Below are 10,000 nucleotides of genomic sequence, written 5' to 3'. Positions count from 1 at the left end.
AAACTAGACTCCAGCAAAAAGTGTCAAACAGCGCCCTCTGCTGTCAGGCAAGAGCAAAAACCATAAAACACTTACAGCACCTGTTATTCCCAGGCGGTCTCCCATCCAAGTACTAACCAGGCCCGCCCCTGCTTAGCTTCCGTGATTGGACATTTTCAGGGTAGTATGCCCGGAAGCTGCCAGGTCAACTGAAAAGATCCTATTAGAAGGTCACGCAGACCAAACTAGACTCCAGCAAAAAGTGTCAAACAGCGCCCTCTGCTGTCAGGCAAGAGCAGAAACCATAAAAAGCTTACAGCACCTGGTATTCCCAGGCGGTCTCCCATCCAAGTACTAACCAGGCCCGCCCCTGCTAAGCTTCCGAGATCAGACGAGATCGGGCGTTTTCAGGGTAGTATGTCCGTAAGCTGCCAGGTCAACTGAAAAGATCCTATTTGAAGGCGACGCAGGCCAAACTAGACTCTAGCAAAAAGTGTCAAACAGCGCCCTCTGCTGTCAGGCAAGAGCAGAAACCATAAAAAGCTTACAGCACCTAGTATTCCCAGGCGGTCTCCCATCCAAGTACTAACCAGGCGCACCCCTGCTTAGCTTCCGAGATCGGACGTTTTCAGGGTAGTATGGCCGTAAGCTGCCAGGTCAACTGAAGAGATCCTATTTGAAGGCGACACAGGCCAAACTAGACTTCAGCAAAAAGTGTCAAACAGCGCCCTCTGCTGTCAGGCAAGAGCAGAAACCATAAAAAGCTTACAGCACCTGGTATTCCCAGGCGGTCTCCCATCCAAGTACTAACCAGGTCCGCCCCTGCTTAGCTTCCGAGACCAGACGAGATTGGGCGTTTTCAGGGTAGTATGGCCGTAAGCTGACAGGTCAACTGAAAAGATCCTATTTGAAGGCGACGCAGGCCAAACTGGACTCCAGCAAAAAGTGTCAAACAGCGCCCTCTGCTGTCAGGCAAGAGCAGAAACCATAAAAAGCTTACAGCACCTGGTATTCCCAGGCGGTCTCCCATCCAAGTACTAACCAGGCCCGCCCCTGCATTGCTTCCGAGATCGGACATTTTCAGGGTAGTATGGCCGTAAGCTACCAGATCAACTGAAAAGATCCTATTTGAAGGCGACGCAGGCCAAACTAGACTCCAGCAAAAAGTGTCAAACAGCGCCCTCTGCTGTCAGGCAAGAGCAGAAACCATAAAAAGCTTACAGCACCTGGTATTCCCAGGCGGTCTCCCATCCAAGTACTAACCAGGCCCGCCCTTGCTTAGCTTCCGAGATCAGACGAGATCGGGCATCTTCAGGGTAGTATGGCCGTAAGCTGCCAGGTCAACTGAAAAGATCCTATTTGAAGGCGACGCAGGCCAAACTAGACTCCAGCAAAAAGTGTCAAACAGCGCCCTCTGCTGTCAGGCAAGAGCAGAAACCATAAAAAGCTTACAGCACCTGGTATTCCCAGGCGGTCTCCCATTCAAGTACTAACCAGGCCCGTCCCTGTTTAGCTTCCGAGATCGGGCGTTTTCAGGGTAGTATGGCCGTAAGCTGCCAGGTCAACTGAAAAGATCCTATTTGAAGGCGACGCAGGCCAAACTAGACTCCAGCAAAAAGTGTCAAACAGCGCCCTCTGCTGTCAGGCAAGAGCAGAAACCATAAAAAGCTTACAGCACCTGGTATTCCCAGGCGGTCTCCCATCCAAGTACTAACCAGGCCCGCCCCTGCATTGCTTCCGAGATCGGACATTTTCAGGGTAGTATGGTCGTAAGCTGCCAGGTCAACTGAAAAGATCCTATTTGAAGGCGACGCAGGCCAAACTAGACTCCAGCAAAGAGTGTCAAACAGCGCCCTCTGCTGTCAGGCAAGAGCAGAAACCATAAAAAGCTTGCAGCACCTGGTATTCCCAGGCGGTCTCCCATCCAAGTACTAACCAGGCCCGCCCCTTCTTAACTTCCGAGATCGGGCATTTTCAGGGTAGTATGGCCGTAAGCTGCCAGGTCAACTGAAAAGATCCTATTTGAAGGCGACGCAGGCCAAACTAGACTCCAGCAAAAAGTGTCAAACAGCGCCCTCTGCTGTCAGGCAAGAGCAGAAACCATTAAAAGCTTACAGCACCTGGTATTCCCAGGCGGTCTCCCATCCAAGTACTAACCAGGCCCGCCCCTGCTTAGCTTCCGAGATCGGACGAGATCGGGCGTTTTCAGGGTAGTATGGCCGTAAGCTGCCAGGTCAACTGAAAAGATCCTATTTGAAGGCGACGCAGGCCAAACTAGACTCCAGCAAAAAGTGTCAAACAGCGCCCTCTGCTGTCAGGCAAGAGCAGAAACCATAAAAAGCTTACAGCACCTGGTATTCCCAGGCGGTCTCCCATTCAAGTACTAACCAGGCCCGCCCCTGCTTAGCTTCCGAGAGCTGACGAGATCAGGCATTTTCAGGGTAGTATGGCCGTAAGCTGCCAGGTCAACTGAAAAGATCCTATTTGAAGGTGACGCAGGCCAAACTAGACTCCAGCAAAAAGTGTCAAACAGCGCCCTCTGCTGTCAGGCAAGAGCAGAAACCATAAAAAGCTTACAGCACCTGGTATTCCCAGGCGGTCTCCCATCCAAGTACTAACCAGGCCCGCCCCTGCTTTGCTTCCGAGATCGGACATTTTCAGGGTAGTATGGCCGTAAGCTGCCAGGTCAACTGAAAAGATCCTATTTGAAGGCGATGCAAGCCAAACTAGACTCCAGCAAAAAGTGTCAAACAGCGCCCTCTGCTGTCAGGCAAGAGCAGAAACCATAAAAAGCTTACAGCACCTGGTATTCCCAGGCGGTCTCCCATCCAAGTACTAACCAGGCCCACCCCTGCTTCGCTTCCGAGATCGGACGAGATCGGGCATTTTCAGGGTAGTATGGCCGTAAGCTGCCAGGTCCATTGAAAATATCCTATTTGAAGGCGACGCAGGCCAAACTAGACTCCAGCAAAAAGTGTCAAACAGCGCCCTCTGCTGTCAGGCAAGAGCAGAAACCATAAAAAGCTTACAGCACCTGGTATTCCCAGGCGGTCTCCTACCCAAGTACTAACCAGGTCCGCCCCTGCTTAGCTTCCGAGACCAGACGAGATCGGGCGTTTTCAGGGTAGTACGGCCGTAAGCTGACAGGTCAACTGAAAAGATCCTATTTGAAGGCGACGCAGGCCAAACTAGACTCCAGCAAAAAGTCTCAAACAGCGCCCTCTGCTGTCAGGCAAGAGCAGAAACCATAAAAAGCTTACAGCACCTGGTATTCCCAGGCGGTCTCCCATCCAAGTACTAACCAGGCCCGCCCCTGCTAAGCTTCCGAGATCAGACGAGATCGGGCGTTTTCAGGGTAGTATGTCCGTAAGCTGCCAGGTCAACTGAAAAGATCCTATTTGAAGGCGACGCAGGCCAAACTAGACTCCAGCAAAAAGTGTCAAACAGCGCCCTCTGCTGTCAGGCAAGAGCAAAAACCATAAAAAGCTTACAGCACCTGTTATTCCCAGGCGGTCTCCCATCCAAGTACTAACCAGGCCCGCCCCTGCTTAGCTTCCGTGATCGGACATTTTCAGGGTAGTATGCCCGGAAGCTGCCAGGTCAACTGAAAAGATCCTATTAGAAGGTGACGCAGGCCAAACTAGACTCCAGCAAAAAGTGTCAAACAGCGCCCTCTGCTGTCAGGCAAGAGAAGAAACCATTAAAAGCGTACAGCACCTGGTATTCCCAGGCGGTCTCCCATTCAAGTACTAACCAGGCCCGTCCCTGCTTAGCTTCCGAGATCGGACGAGATCGGGTGTTTTTAGGGTAGTATGGCCGTAAGCTGCCAGGTCAACTGAAAAGATCCTATTTGAAGGCGACGCAGGCCAAACTAGACTCCAGCAAAAAGTGTCAAACAGCGCCCTCTGCTGTCAGGCAAGAGCAGAAACCATAAAAAGCTTAGAGCACCTGGTATTCCCAGGCGGTCTCCCATGCAAGTACTAACCAGGCCCGCCCCTGCCTAGCTTCCGAGATCAAACGAGATCGGGCGTTTTCAGGGTAGTATGGCCGTAAGCTGCCAGGTGAACTGAAAAGATCCTATTTGAAGGTGACGCAGGCCAAACTAGACTCCAGCAAAAAAGTGTCAAACAGCGCCCTCTGCTGTCAAGCAAGAGCAGAAACCATAAAAAGCTTTCAGCACCTGGTATTCCCAGGCGGTCTCCCATCCAAGTACTAACCAGGGCCGCCCCTTCTTAACTTCCGAGATCGGGCGTTTTCAGGGTAGTATGGCCGTAAGCTGCCAGGTGAACTGAAAAGATCCTATTAGAAGGTGACGCAGGCCAAACTAGACTCCAGCAAAAAGTGTCAAACAGCGCCCTCTGCTGTCAGGCAAGAGCAGAAACCATTAAAAGCTTAGACCACCTGGTATTACCAGGCTGTCTCCCATCCAAGTACTAACCAGGCCCGCCCCTGCTTAGCTTCCGAGAGCTGACGAGATCAGGCATTTTCAGGGTAGTATGGCCGTAAGCTGCCAGGTCAACTGAAAAGATCCTATTTGAAGGCGACGCAGGCCAAACTAGACTCCAGCAAAAAGTGTCAAACAGCGCCCTCTGCTGTCAGGCAAGAGCAGAAACCATTAAAAGCTTACAGCACCTGGTATTCCCAGGCGGTCTTCCATCCAAGTACTAACCAGGCCCACCCCTGCTTAGCTTCCGAGATCAGACGAGATAGGGCGTTTTCAGGGTAGTATGGCCGTAAGCTGCCAGGTCAACTGAAAAGATCCTATTTGAAGGCGACGCAGGCCAAACTAGACTCCAGCAAAAAGTGTCAAACAGCGCCCTCTGCTGTCATGCAAGAGCAGTAACCATAAAAAAAGCTTACAGCACCTGGTATTCCCAGGCGGTCTCCCATCCAAGTACTAACCAGGCCCGCCCCTTCTTAACTTCCGAGATCGGGCGTTTTCAGGGTAGTATGGCCGTAAGCTGCCAGGTCAACTGAAAAGATCCTATTTGAAGGCCACGCAGGCCAAACTAGACTCCAGCAAAAAGTGTCAAACAGCGCCCTCTGCTGTCAGGCAAGAGCAGAAACCATTAAAAGCTTACAGCACCTGGTATTCCCAGGCGGTCTCCCATTCAAGTACTAACCAGGCCCGTCCCTGTTTAGCTTCCGAGATCGGACGAGATCGGGCGTTTTCAGGGTAGTATGGCCGCAAGCTGCCAGGTCAACTGAAAAGATCCTATTTGAAGGCGACGCAGGCCAAACTAGACTCCAGCAAAAAGTGTCAAACAGCACCCTCTGCTGTCAGGCAAGAGCAGAAACCATAAAAAGCTTCCAGCACCTGGTATTCCCAGGCGGTCTCCCATCCAAGTACTAACCAGGCCCGCCCCTGCTTAGCTTCCGAGATCGGACGAGATCGGGCGTTTTCAGGGTAGTATGGCCGTAAGCTGACAGGTCAACTGAAAAGATCCTATTTGAAGGCGACGCAGGCCAAACTAGACTCCAGCAAAAAGTGTCAAACAGCGCCCTCTGCTGTCAGGCAAGAGCAGAAACCATAAAAAGCTTACAGCACCTGGTATTCCCAGGCGGTCTCCCATCCAAGTACTAACCAGGCCCGCCCCTGCTTCGCTTCCGAGATCGGACGAGATCGGGCGTTTTCAGGGTAGTATGCCCGGAAGCTGCCAGGTCAACTGAAAAGATCCTATTAGAAGGTGACGCAGGCCAAACTAGACTCCAGCAAAAAGTGTCAAACAGCGCCCTCTGCTGTCAGGCAAGAGAAGAAACCATTAAAAGCGTACAGCACCTGGTATTCCCAGGCGGTCTCCCATTCAAGTACTAACCAGGCCCGTCCCTGCTTAGCTTCCGAGATCGGACGAGATCAGGCGTTTTCAGGGTAGTATGGCCGTAAGCTGCCAGGTCAACTGAAAAGATCCCATTTGAAGGCGACGCAGGCCAAACTAGACTCCAGCAAAAAGTGTCAAACAGCGCCCTCTGCTGTCAGGCAAGAGCAGAAACCATAAAAAGCTTACAGCACCTGGTATTCCCAGGCGGTCTCCCATCCAAGTACTAACCAGGCCCGCCCCTGCTTAGCTTCCGAGATCGGATGAGATCGGGCGTTTTCAGGGTAGTATGGCCGTAAGCTGCCAGGTCAACTGAAAAGATCCTATTTGAAGGCGACGCAGGCCAAACTAGACTCCAGCAAAAAGTGTCAAACAGCGCCCTCTGCTGTCAGGCAAGAGCAGAAACCATAAAAAGCTTAGAGCACCTGGTATTCCCAGGCGGTCTCCCATGCAAGTACTAACCAGGCCCGCCCCTGCCTAGCTTCCGAGATCAAACGAGATCGGGCGTTTTCAGGGTAGTATGGCCGTACGCTGCCAGGTCAACTGAAAAGATCCTATTTGAAGGCGACGCAGGCCAAACTAGACTCCAGCAAAAAGTGTCAAACAGCGCCCTCTGCTGTCAGGCAAGAGCAGAAACCATAAAAAGCTTACAGCACCTGGTATTCCCAGGCGGTCTCCCATTCAAGTACTAACCAGGCCTGCCCCTGCTTAGCTTCCAAGATCGGACGAGATCGGGCGTTTTCAGGGTAGTATGGCCGTAAGCTGCCAGGTGAACTGAAAAGATCCGATTTGAAGGCGACGCAAGCCAAACTAGACTCCAGCAAAAACTGTCAAACAGCGCCCTCTGCTGTCAGGCAAGAGCAGAAACCATAAAAAGCTTACAGCACCTGCTATTCCCAGGCGGTCTCCCTTTCAAGTACTAACCAGGCCCGCCCCTGCTTAGCTTCCGAGAGCTGACGAGATCAGGCATTTTCAGGGTAGTATGGCCGTAAGCTGCCAGGTCAACTGATAAGATCCTATTTGAAGGCGACGCAGGCCAAACTAGACTCCAGCAAAAAGTGTCAAACAGCGCCCTCTGCTGTCAGGCAGGAGCAGAAACCATTAAAAGCTTACAGCACCTGGTATTCCCAGGCGGTCTCCCATTCAAGTACTAACCAGGCCCGTCCCTGTTTAGCTTCCGAGATCGGACGAGATCGGGCGTTTTCAGGGTAGTATGGCCGCAAGCTGCCAGGTCAACTGAAAAGATCCTATTTGAAGGCGACGCAGGCAAAACTAGACTCCAACAAAAAGTGTCAAACAGCACCCTCTGCTGTCAGGCAAGAGCAGAAACCATAAAAAGCTTACAGCACCTGGTATTCCCAGGCGGTCTCCCATCCAAGTACTAACCAGGCCCGCCCCTGCTTAGCTTCCGAGATCAGACGAGATCGGGCGTTTTTAGGGTAGTATGGCCATAAGTTGCCAGGTCAACTGAAAAGATCCTATTTGAAGGCGACGCAGGCCAAACTAGACTCCAGCAAAAAGTGTCAAACAGCGCCCTCTGCTGTCAGGCAAGAGCAGAAACCATTAAAAGCTTACAGCACCTGGTATTCCCAGGCGGTCTCCCATTCAAGTACTCACCAGGCCCGTCCCTGTTTAGCTTCCGAGATCGGACGAGATCGGGCGTTTTCAGGGTAGTATGGCCGTAAGCTGCCAGGTCAACTGAAAAAATCCTATTTGAAGGCGACGCAGGCCAAACTAGACTCCAGCAAAAAGTGTCAAACAGCGCCCTCTGCTGTCAGGCAAGAGCAGAAACCATAAAAAGCTTACAGCACCTGGTATTCCCAGGCGGTCTCCCATCCAAGTACTAACCAGGCCCGCCCCTGCTTAGGTTCCGAGATCAGACGCGATCGGGCGTTTTCAGGGTAGTATGGCCGTAAGCTGCCAGGTCAACTGAAAAGATCCTATTTGAAGGCGACGCAGGCCAAACTAGACCCCAGCAAAAAGTGTCAAACAGCGCCCTCTGCTGTCAGGCAAGAGCAGAAACCATAAAAAGCTTACAGCACCTGGTATTCCCAGGCGGTCTCCCATCCAAGTACTAACCAGGCCCGCCCCTGCTTAGCTTCCGAGATCAGACGAGATCGGGCGTTTTCAGGGTAGTATTGGCGTAAGCTGCCAGGTCAACTGAAAAGATCCTATTTGAAGGCGACGCAGGCCAAACTAGACTCCAGCAAAAAGTGTCAAACAGCGCCCTCTGCTGTCATGCAAGAGCAGAAACCATAAAAAAGCTTACAGCACCTGGTATTACCAGGCGGTCTCCCATCCAAGTACTAACCAGGCCCGCCCCTGCTTCGCTTCCGAGATCGGACGAGATCAGGCGTTTTCAGGGTAGTATTGGCGTAAGCTGCCAGGTCAACTGAAAAGATCCTGTTTGAAGGCGACGCAGGCCAAACTAGACTCCAGCAAAAAGTGTCAAACAGCGCCCTCTGCTGTCAGGCAAGAGCAGAAACCATAAAAAGCTTACAGCACCTGGTATTCCCAGGCGGTCTTCCATCCAAGTACTAACCAGGCCCGCCCCTTCTTAACTTCCGAGATCGGGCGTTTTCAGGGTAGTATGGCCGTAAGCTGCCAGGTCAACTGAAAAGATCCTATTTGAAGGCGACGCAGGCCAAACTAGACTCCAGCAAAAAGTGTCAAACAGCGCCCTCTGCTGTCAGGCAAGAGCAGAAACCATAAAAAGCTTACAGCACCTGGTATTCCCAGGCGGTCTCCCATCCAAGTACTAACCAGGCCCGCCCCTGCTTCGCTTCCGAGATCGGACGAGATCAGGCGTTTTCAGGGTAGTTTGGCCGTAAGCTGCCAGGTCAACTGAAAAGATCCTGTTTGAAGGCGACGCAGGCCAAACTAGACTCCAGCAAAAAGTGTCAAACAGCGCCCTCTGCTGTCAGGCAAGAGCAGAAACCATTAAAAGCTTACAGCACCTGGTATTCCCAGGCGGTCTCCCATTCAAGTACTAACCAGGCCCGTCCCTGTTTAGCTTCCGAGATCGGACGAGATCGGGCGTTTTCAGGGTAGTATGGCCGCAAGCTGCCAGGTCAACTGAAAAGATCCTATTTGAAGGCGACGCAGGCAAAACTAGACTCTAACAAAAAGTGTCAAACAGCACCCTCTGCTGTCAGGCAAGAGCAGAAACCATAAAAAGCTTACAGCACCTGGTATTCCCAGGCGGTCTCCCATCCAAGTACTAACCAGGCCCGCCCCTGCTTAGCTTCCGATATCAGACGAGATCGGGCGTTTTTAGGGTAGTATGGCCATAAGCTGCCAGGTCAACTGAAAAGATCCTATTTGAAGGCGACGCAGGCCAAACTAGACTCCAGCAAAAAGTGTCAAACAGCGCCCTCTGCTGTCAGGCAAGAGCAGAAACCATTAAAAGCTTACAGCACCTGGTATTCCCAGGCGGTCTCCCATTCAAGTACTCACCAGGCCCGTCCCTGTTTAGCTTCCGAGATCGGACGAGATCGGGCGTTTTCAGGGTAGTATGGCCGTACGCTGCCAGGTCAACTGAAAAGATCCTATTTGAAGGCGACGCAGGCCAAACTAGACTCCAGCAAAAAGTGTCAAACAGCGCCCTCTGCTGTCAGGCAAGAGCAGAAACCATAAAAAGCTTACAGCACCTGGTATTCCCAGGCGGTCTCCCATCCAAGTACTAACCAGGCCCGCCCCTGCTTAGGTTCCGAGATCAGACGAGATCGGGCGTTTTCAGGGTAGTATGGCCGTAAGCTGCCAGGTCAACTGAAAAGATCCTATTTGAAGGCGACGCAGGCCAAACTAGACTCCAGCAAAAAGTGTCAAACAGCGCCCTCTGCTGTCATGCAAGAGCAGAAACCATAAAAAAGCTTACAGCACCTGGTATTCCCAGGCGGTCTTCCATCCAAGTACTAACCAGGCCCGCCCCTTCTTAACTTCCGAGATCGGGCGTTTTCAGGGTAGTATGGCCGTAAGCTGCCAGGTCAACTGAAAAGATCCTATTTGAAGGCGACGCAGGCCAAACTAGACTCCAGCAAAAAGTGTCAAACAGCGCCCTCTGCTGTCAGGCAAGAGCAGAAACCATAAAAAGCTTACAGCACCTGGTATTCCCAGGCGGTCTCCCATCCAAGTACTAACCAGGCCCGCCCCTGCTTCGCTTCCGAGATCGGACGAGATCAGGCGTTTTCAGGGTAGTTTGGCCG

At 52.1% G+C, this 10,000-nt stretch overlaps 28 non-coding genes and 15 pseudogenes across 28 annotated transcripts in view; all 43 read right to left on the bottom strand.

Moving 5' to 3' along the window:
* Positions 1-289: 289 nt before the first annotated feature.
* Positions 290-408, bottom strand: LOC144895525 (5S ribosomal RNA). The gene has a single exon (XR_013626028.1). It is a non-coding gene; the product is annotated as a 5S ribosomal RNA (ribosomal RNA).
* Positions 409-520: 112 nt separating this feature from the next.
* LOC144896514 (5S ribosomal RNA) lies at positions 521-629 on the bottom strand (annotated as a pseudogene).
* A 112-nt stretch (positions 630-741) lies between these two features.
* On the bottom strand, positions 742-860 carry LOC144895614 (5S ribosomal RNA). The gene has a single exon (XR_013626118.1). It is a non-coding gene; the product is annotated as a 5S ribosomal RNA (ribosomal RNA).
* A 112-nt stretch (positions 861-972) lies between these two features.
* LOC144896603 (5S ribosomal RNA) lies at positions 973-1,081 on the bottom strand (annotated as a pseudogene).
* Positions 1,082-1,193: 112 nt separating this feature from the next.
* On the bottom strand, positions 1,194-1,312 carry LOC144895400 (5S ribosomal RNA). Its single transcript, XR_013625899.1, has one exon. It is a non-coding gene; the product is annotated as a 5S ribosomal RNA (ribosomal RNA).
* A 112-nt stretch (positions 1,313-1,424) lies between these two features.
* On the bottom strand, positions 1,425-1,533 carry LOC144895961 (5S ribosomal RNA; annotated as a pseudogene).
* A 112-nt stretch (positions 1,534-1,645) lies between these two features.
* On the bottom strand, positions 1,646-1,754 carry LOC144896746 (5S ribosomal RNA; annotated as a pseudogene).
* A 112-nt stretch (positions 1,755-1,866) lies between these two features.
* LOC144896393 (5S ribosomal RNA) lies at positions 1,867-1,975 on the bottom strand (annotated as a pseudogene).
* A 112-nt stretch (positions 1,976-2,087) lies between these two features.
* Positions 2,088-2,206, bottom strand: LOC144896984 (5S ribosomal RNA). Its single transcript, XR_013626564.1, has one exon. It is a non-coding gene; the product is annotated as a 5S ribosomal RNA (ribosomal RNA).
* Positions 2,207-2,318: 112 nt separating this feature from the next.
* Positions 2,319-2,437, bottom strand: LOC144895578 (5S ribosomal RNA). Its single transcript, XR_013626081.1, has one exon. It is a non-coding gene; the product is annotated as a 5S ribosomal RNA (ribosomal RNA).
* A 112-nt stretch (positions 2,438-2,549) lies between these two features.
* LOC144896323 (5S ribosomal RNA) lies at positions 2,550-2,658 on the bottom strand (annotated as a pseudogene).
* Positions 2,659-2,770: 112 nt separating this feature from the next.
* LOC144896565 (5S ribosomal RNA) lies at positions 2,771-2,889 on the bottom strand. The gene has a single exon (XR_013626458.1). It is a non-coding gene; the product is annotated as a 5S ribosomal RNA (ribosomal RNA).
* A 112-nt stretch (positions 2,890-3,001) lies between these two features.
* Positions 3,002-3,120, bottom strand: LOC144895749 (5S ribosomal RNA). Its single transcript, XR_013626257.1, has one exon. It is a non-coding gene; the product is annotated as a 5S ribosomal RNA (ribosomal RNA).
* A 112-nt stretch (positions 3,121-3,232) lies between these two features.
* Positions 3,233-3,351, bottom strand: LOC144895524 (5S ribosomal RNA). The gene has a single exon (XR_013626027.1). It is a non-coding gene; the product is annotated as a 5S ribosomal RNA (ribosomal RNA).
* A 112-nt stretch (positions 3,352-3,463) lies between these two features.
* On the bottom strand, positions 3,464-3,572 carry LOC144896903 (5S ribosomal RNA; annotated as a pseudogene).
* A 112-nt stretch (positions 3,573-3,684) lies between these two features.
* Positions 3,685-3,803, bottom strand: LOC144897276 (5S ribosomal RNA). The gene has a single exon (XR_013626846.1). It is a non-coding gene; the product is annotated as a 5S ribosomal RNA (ribosomal RNA).
* Positions 3,804-3,915: 112 nt separating this feature from the next.
* On the bottom strand, positions 3,916-4,034 carry LOC144895849 (5S ribosomal RNA). Its single transcript, XR_013626355.1, has one exon. It is a non-coding gene; the product is annotated as a 5S ribosomal RNA (ribosomal RNA).
* Positions 4,035-4,147: 113 nt separating this feature from the next.
* Positions 4,148-4,256, bottom strand: LOC144896530 (5S ribosomal RNA; annotated as a pseudogene).
* Positions 4,257-4,368: 112 nt separating this feature from the next.
* Positions 4,369-4,487, bottom strand: LOC144896672 (5S ribosomal RNA; annotated as a pseudogene).
* Positions 4,488-4,599: 112 nt separating this feature from the next.
* Positions 4,600-4,718, bottom strand: LOC144895442 (5S ribosomal RNA). The gene has a single exon (XR_013625944.1). It is a non-coding gene; the product is annotated as a 5S ribosomal RNA (ribosomal RNA).
* Positions 4,719-4,832: 114 nt separating this feature from the next.
* Positions 4,833-4,941, bottom strand: LOC144895985 (5S ribosomal RNA; annotated as a pseudogene).
* Positions 4,942-5,053: 112 nt separating this feature from the next.
* Positions 5,054-5,172, bottom strand: LOC144897079 (5S ribosomal RNA). The gene has a single exon (XR_013626649.1). It is a non-coding gene; the product is annotated as a 5S ribosomal RNA (ribosomal RNA).
* Positions 5,173-5,284: 112 nt separating this feature from the next.
* LOC144897139 (5S ribosomal RNA) lies at positions 5,285-5,403 on the bottom strand. The gene has a single exon (XR_013626709.1). It is a non-coding gene; the product is annotated as a 5S ribosomal RNA (ribosomal RNA).
* A 112-nt stretch (positions 5,404-5,515) lies between these two features.
* Positions 5,516-5,634, bottom strand: LOC144895630 (5S ribosomal RNA). The gene has a single exon (XR_013626134.1). It is a non-coding gene; the product is annotated as a 5S ribosomal RNA (ribosomal RNA).
* Positions 5,635-5,746: 112 nt separating this feature from the next.
* LOC144897310 (5S ribosomal RNA) lies at positions 5,747-5,865 on the bottom strand. The gene has a single exon (XR_013626880.1). It is a non-coding gene; the product is annotated as a 5S ribosomal RNA (ribosomal RNA).
* Positions 5,866-5,977: 112 nt separating this feature from the next.
* LOC144897268 (5S ribosomal RNA) lies at positions 5,978-6,096 on the bottom strand. Its single transcript, XR_013626838.1, has one exon. It is a non-coding gene; the product is annotated as a 5S ribosomal RNA (ribosomal RNA).
* Positions 6,097-6,208: 112 nt separating this feature from the next.
* Positions 6,209-6,327, bottom strand: LOC144895965 (5S ribosomal RNA; annotated as a pseudogene).
* Positions 6,328-6,439: 112 nt separating this feature from the next.
* LOC144897026 (5S ribosomal RNA) lies at positions 6,440-6,558 on the bottom strand. The gene has a single exon (XR_013626595.1). It is a non-coding gene; the product is annotated as a 5S ribosomal RNA (ribosomal RNA).
* A 112-nt stretch (positions 6,559-6,670) lies between these two features.
* LOC144895903 (5S ribosomal RNA) lies at positions 6,671-6,789 on the bottom strand (annotated as a pseudogene).
* A 112-nt stretch (positions 6,790-6,901) lies between these two features.
* On the bottom strand, positions 6,902-7,020 carry LOC144897078 (5S ribosomal RNA). The gene has a single exon (XR_013626648.1). It is a non-coding gene; the product is annotated as a 5S ribosomal RNA (ribosomal RNA).
* Positions 7,021-7,132: 112 nt separating this feature from the next.
* LOC144895397 (5S ribosomal RNA) lies at positions 7,133-7,251 on the bottom strand. The gene has a single exon (XR_013625896.1). It is a non-coding gene; the product is annotated as a 5S ribosomal RNA (ribosomal RNA).
* Positions 7,252-7,363: 112 nt separating this feature from the next.
* On the bottom strand, positions 7,364-7,482 carry LOC144897168 (5S ribosomal RNA). The gene has a single exon (XR_013626738.1). It is a non-coding gene; the product is annotated as a 5S ribosomal RNA (ribosomal RNA).
* A 112-nt stretch (positions 7,483-7,594) lies between these two features.
* LOC144895357 (5S ribosomal RNA) lies at positions 7,595-7,713 on the bottom strand. The gene has a single exon (XR_013625855.1). It is a non-coding gene; the product is annotated as a 5S ribosomal RNA (ribosomal RNA).
* A 112-nt stretch (positions 7,714-7,825) lies between these two features.
* On the bottom strand, positions 7,826-7,944 carry LOC144895348 (5S ribosomal RNA). Its single transcript, XR_013625845.1, has one exon. It is a non-coding gene; the product is annotated as a 5S ribosomal RNA (ribosomal RNA).
* Positions 7,945-8,057: 113 nt separating this feature from the next.
* LOC144895908 (5S ribosomal RNA) lies at positions 8,058-8,176 on the bottom strand (annotated as a pseudogene).
* A 112-nt stretch (positions 8,177-8,288) lies between these two features.
* Positions 8,289-8,397, bottom strand: LOC144896101 (5S ribosomal RNA; annotated as a pseudogene).
* A 112-nt stretch (positions 8,398-8,509) lies between these two features.
* LOC144895288 (5S ribosomal RNA) lies at positions 8,510-8,628 on the bottom strand. Its single transcript, XR_013625784.1, has one exon. It is a non-coding gene; the product is annotated as a 5S ribosomal RNA (ribosomal RNA).
* Positions 8,629-8,740: 112 nt separating this feature from the next.
* Positions 8,741-8,859, bottom strand: LOC144897077 (5S ribosomal RNA). Its single transcript, XR_013626647.1, has one exon. It is a non-coding gene; the product is annotated as a 5S ribosomal RNA (ribosomal RNA).
* A 112-nt stretch (positions 8,860-8,971) lies between these two features.
* LOC144895538 (5S ribosomal RNA) lies at positions 8,972-9,090 on the bottom strand. Its single transcript, XR_013626041.1, has one exon. It is a non-coding gene; the product is annotated as a 5S ribosomal RNA (ribosomal RNA).
* A 112-nt stretch (positions 9,091-9,202) lies between these two features.
* LOC144895394 (5S ribosomal RNA) lies at positions 9,203-9,321 on the bottom strand. Its single transcript, XR_013625893.1, has one exon. It is a non-coding gene; the product is annotated as a 5S ribosomal RNA (ribosomal RNA).
* A 112-nt stretch (positions 9,322-9,433) lies between these two features.
* LOC144897236 (5S ribosomal RNA) lies at positions 9,434-9,552 on the bottom strand. Its single transcript, XR_013626806.1, has one exon. It is a non-coding gene; the product is annotated as a 5S ribosomal RNA (ribosomal RNA).
* Positions 9,553-9,665: 113 nt separating this feature from the next.
* On the bottom strand, positions 9,666-9,774 carry LOC144896100 (5S ribosomal RNA; annotated as a pseudogene).
* Positions 9,775-9,886: 112 nt separating this feature from the next.
* The window catches only part of LOC144895431 (5S ribosomal RNA), a 119-nt gene continuing 5 nt past the window's right edge, over positions 9,887-10,000 (bottom strand). The window contains exon 1 of the ribosomal RNA XR_013625932.1: positions 9,887-10,000. This exon is cut by the window's right edge and continues 5 nt beyond it. This is a non-coding gene — a ribosomal RNA (5S ribosomal RNA).

The sequence above is a fragment of the Doryrhamphus excisus genome, unplaced genomic scaffold (genome assembly GCF_037039965.1).
Source record: "Doryrhamphus excisus strain RoL-2023G ecotype Guam unplaced genomic scaffold, RoL_Dexc_Guam_v1.1 HiC_scaffold_24, whole genome shotgun sequence".
In the NCBI taxonomy this organism is placed as follows: Eukaryota; Metazoa; Chordata; class Actinopteri; order Syngnathiformes; family Syngnathidae; genus Doryrhamphus; species Doryrhamphus excisus.
This window is presented reverse-complemented; position numbering and strand designations above follow the sequence as displayed.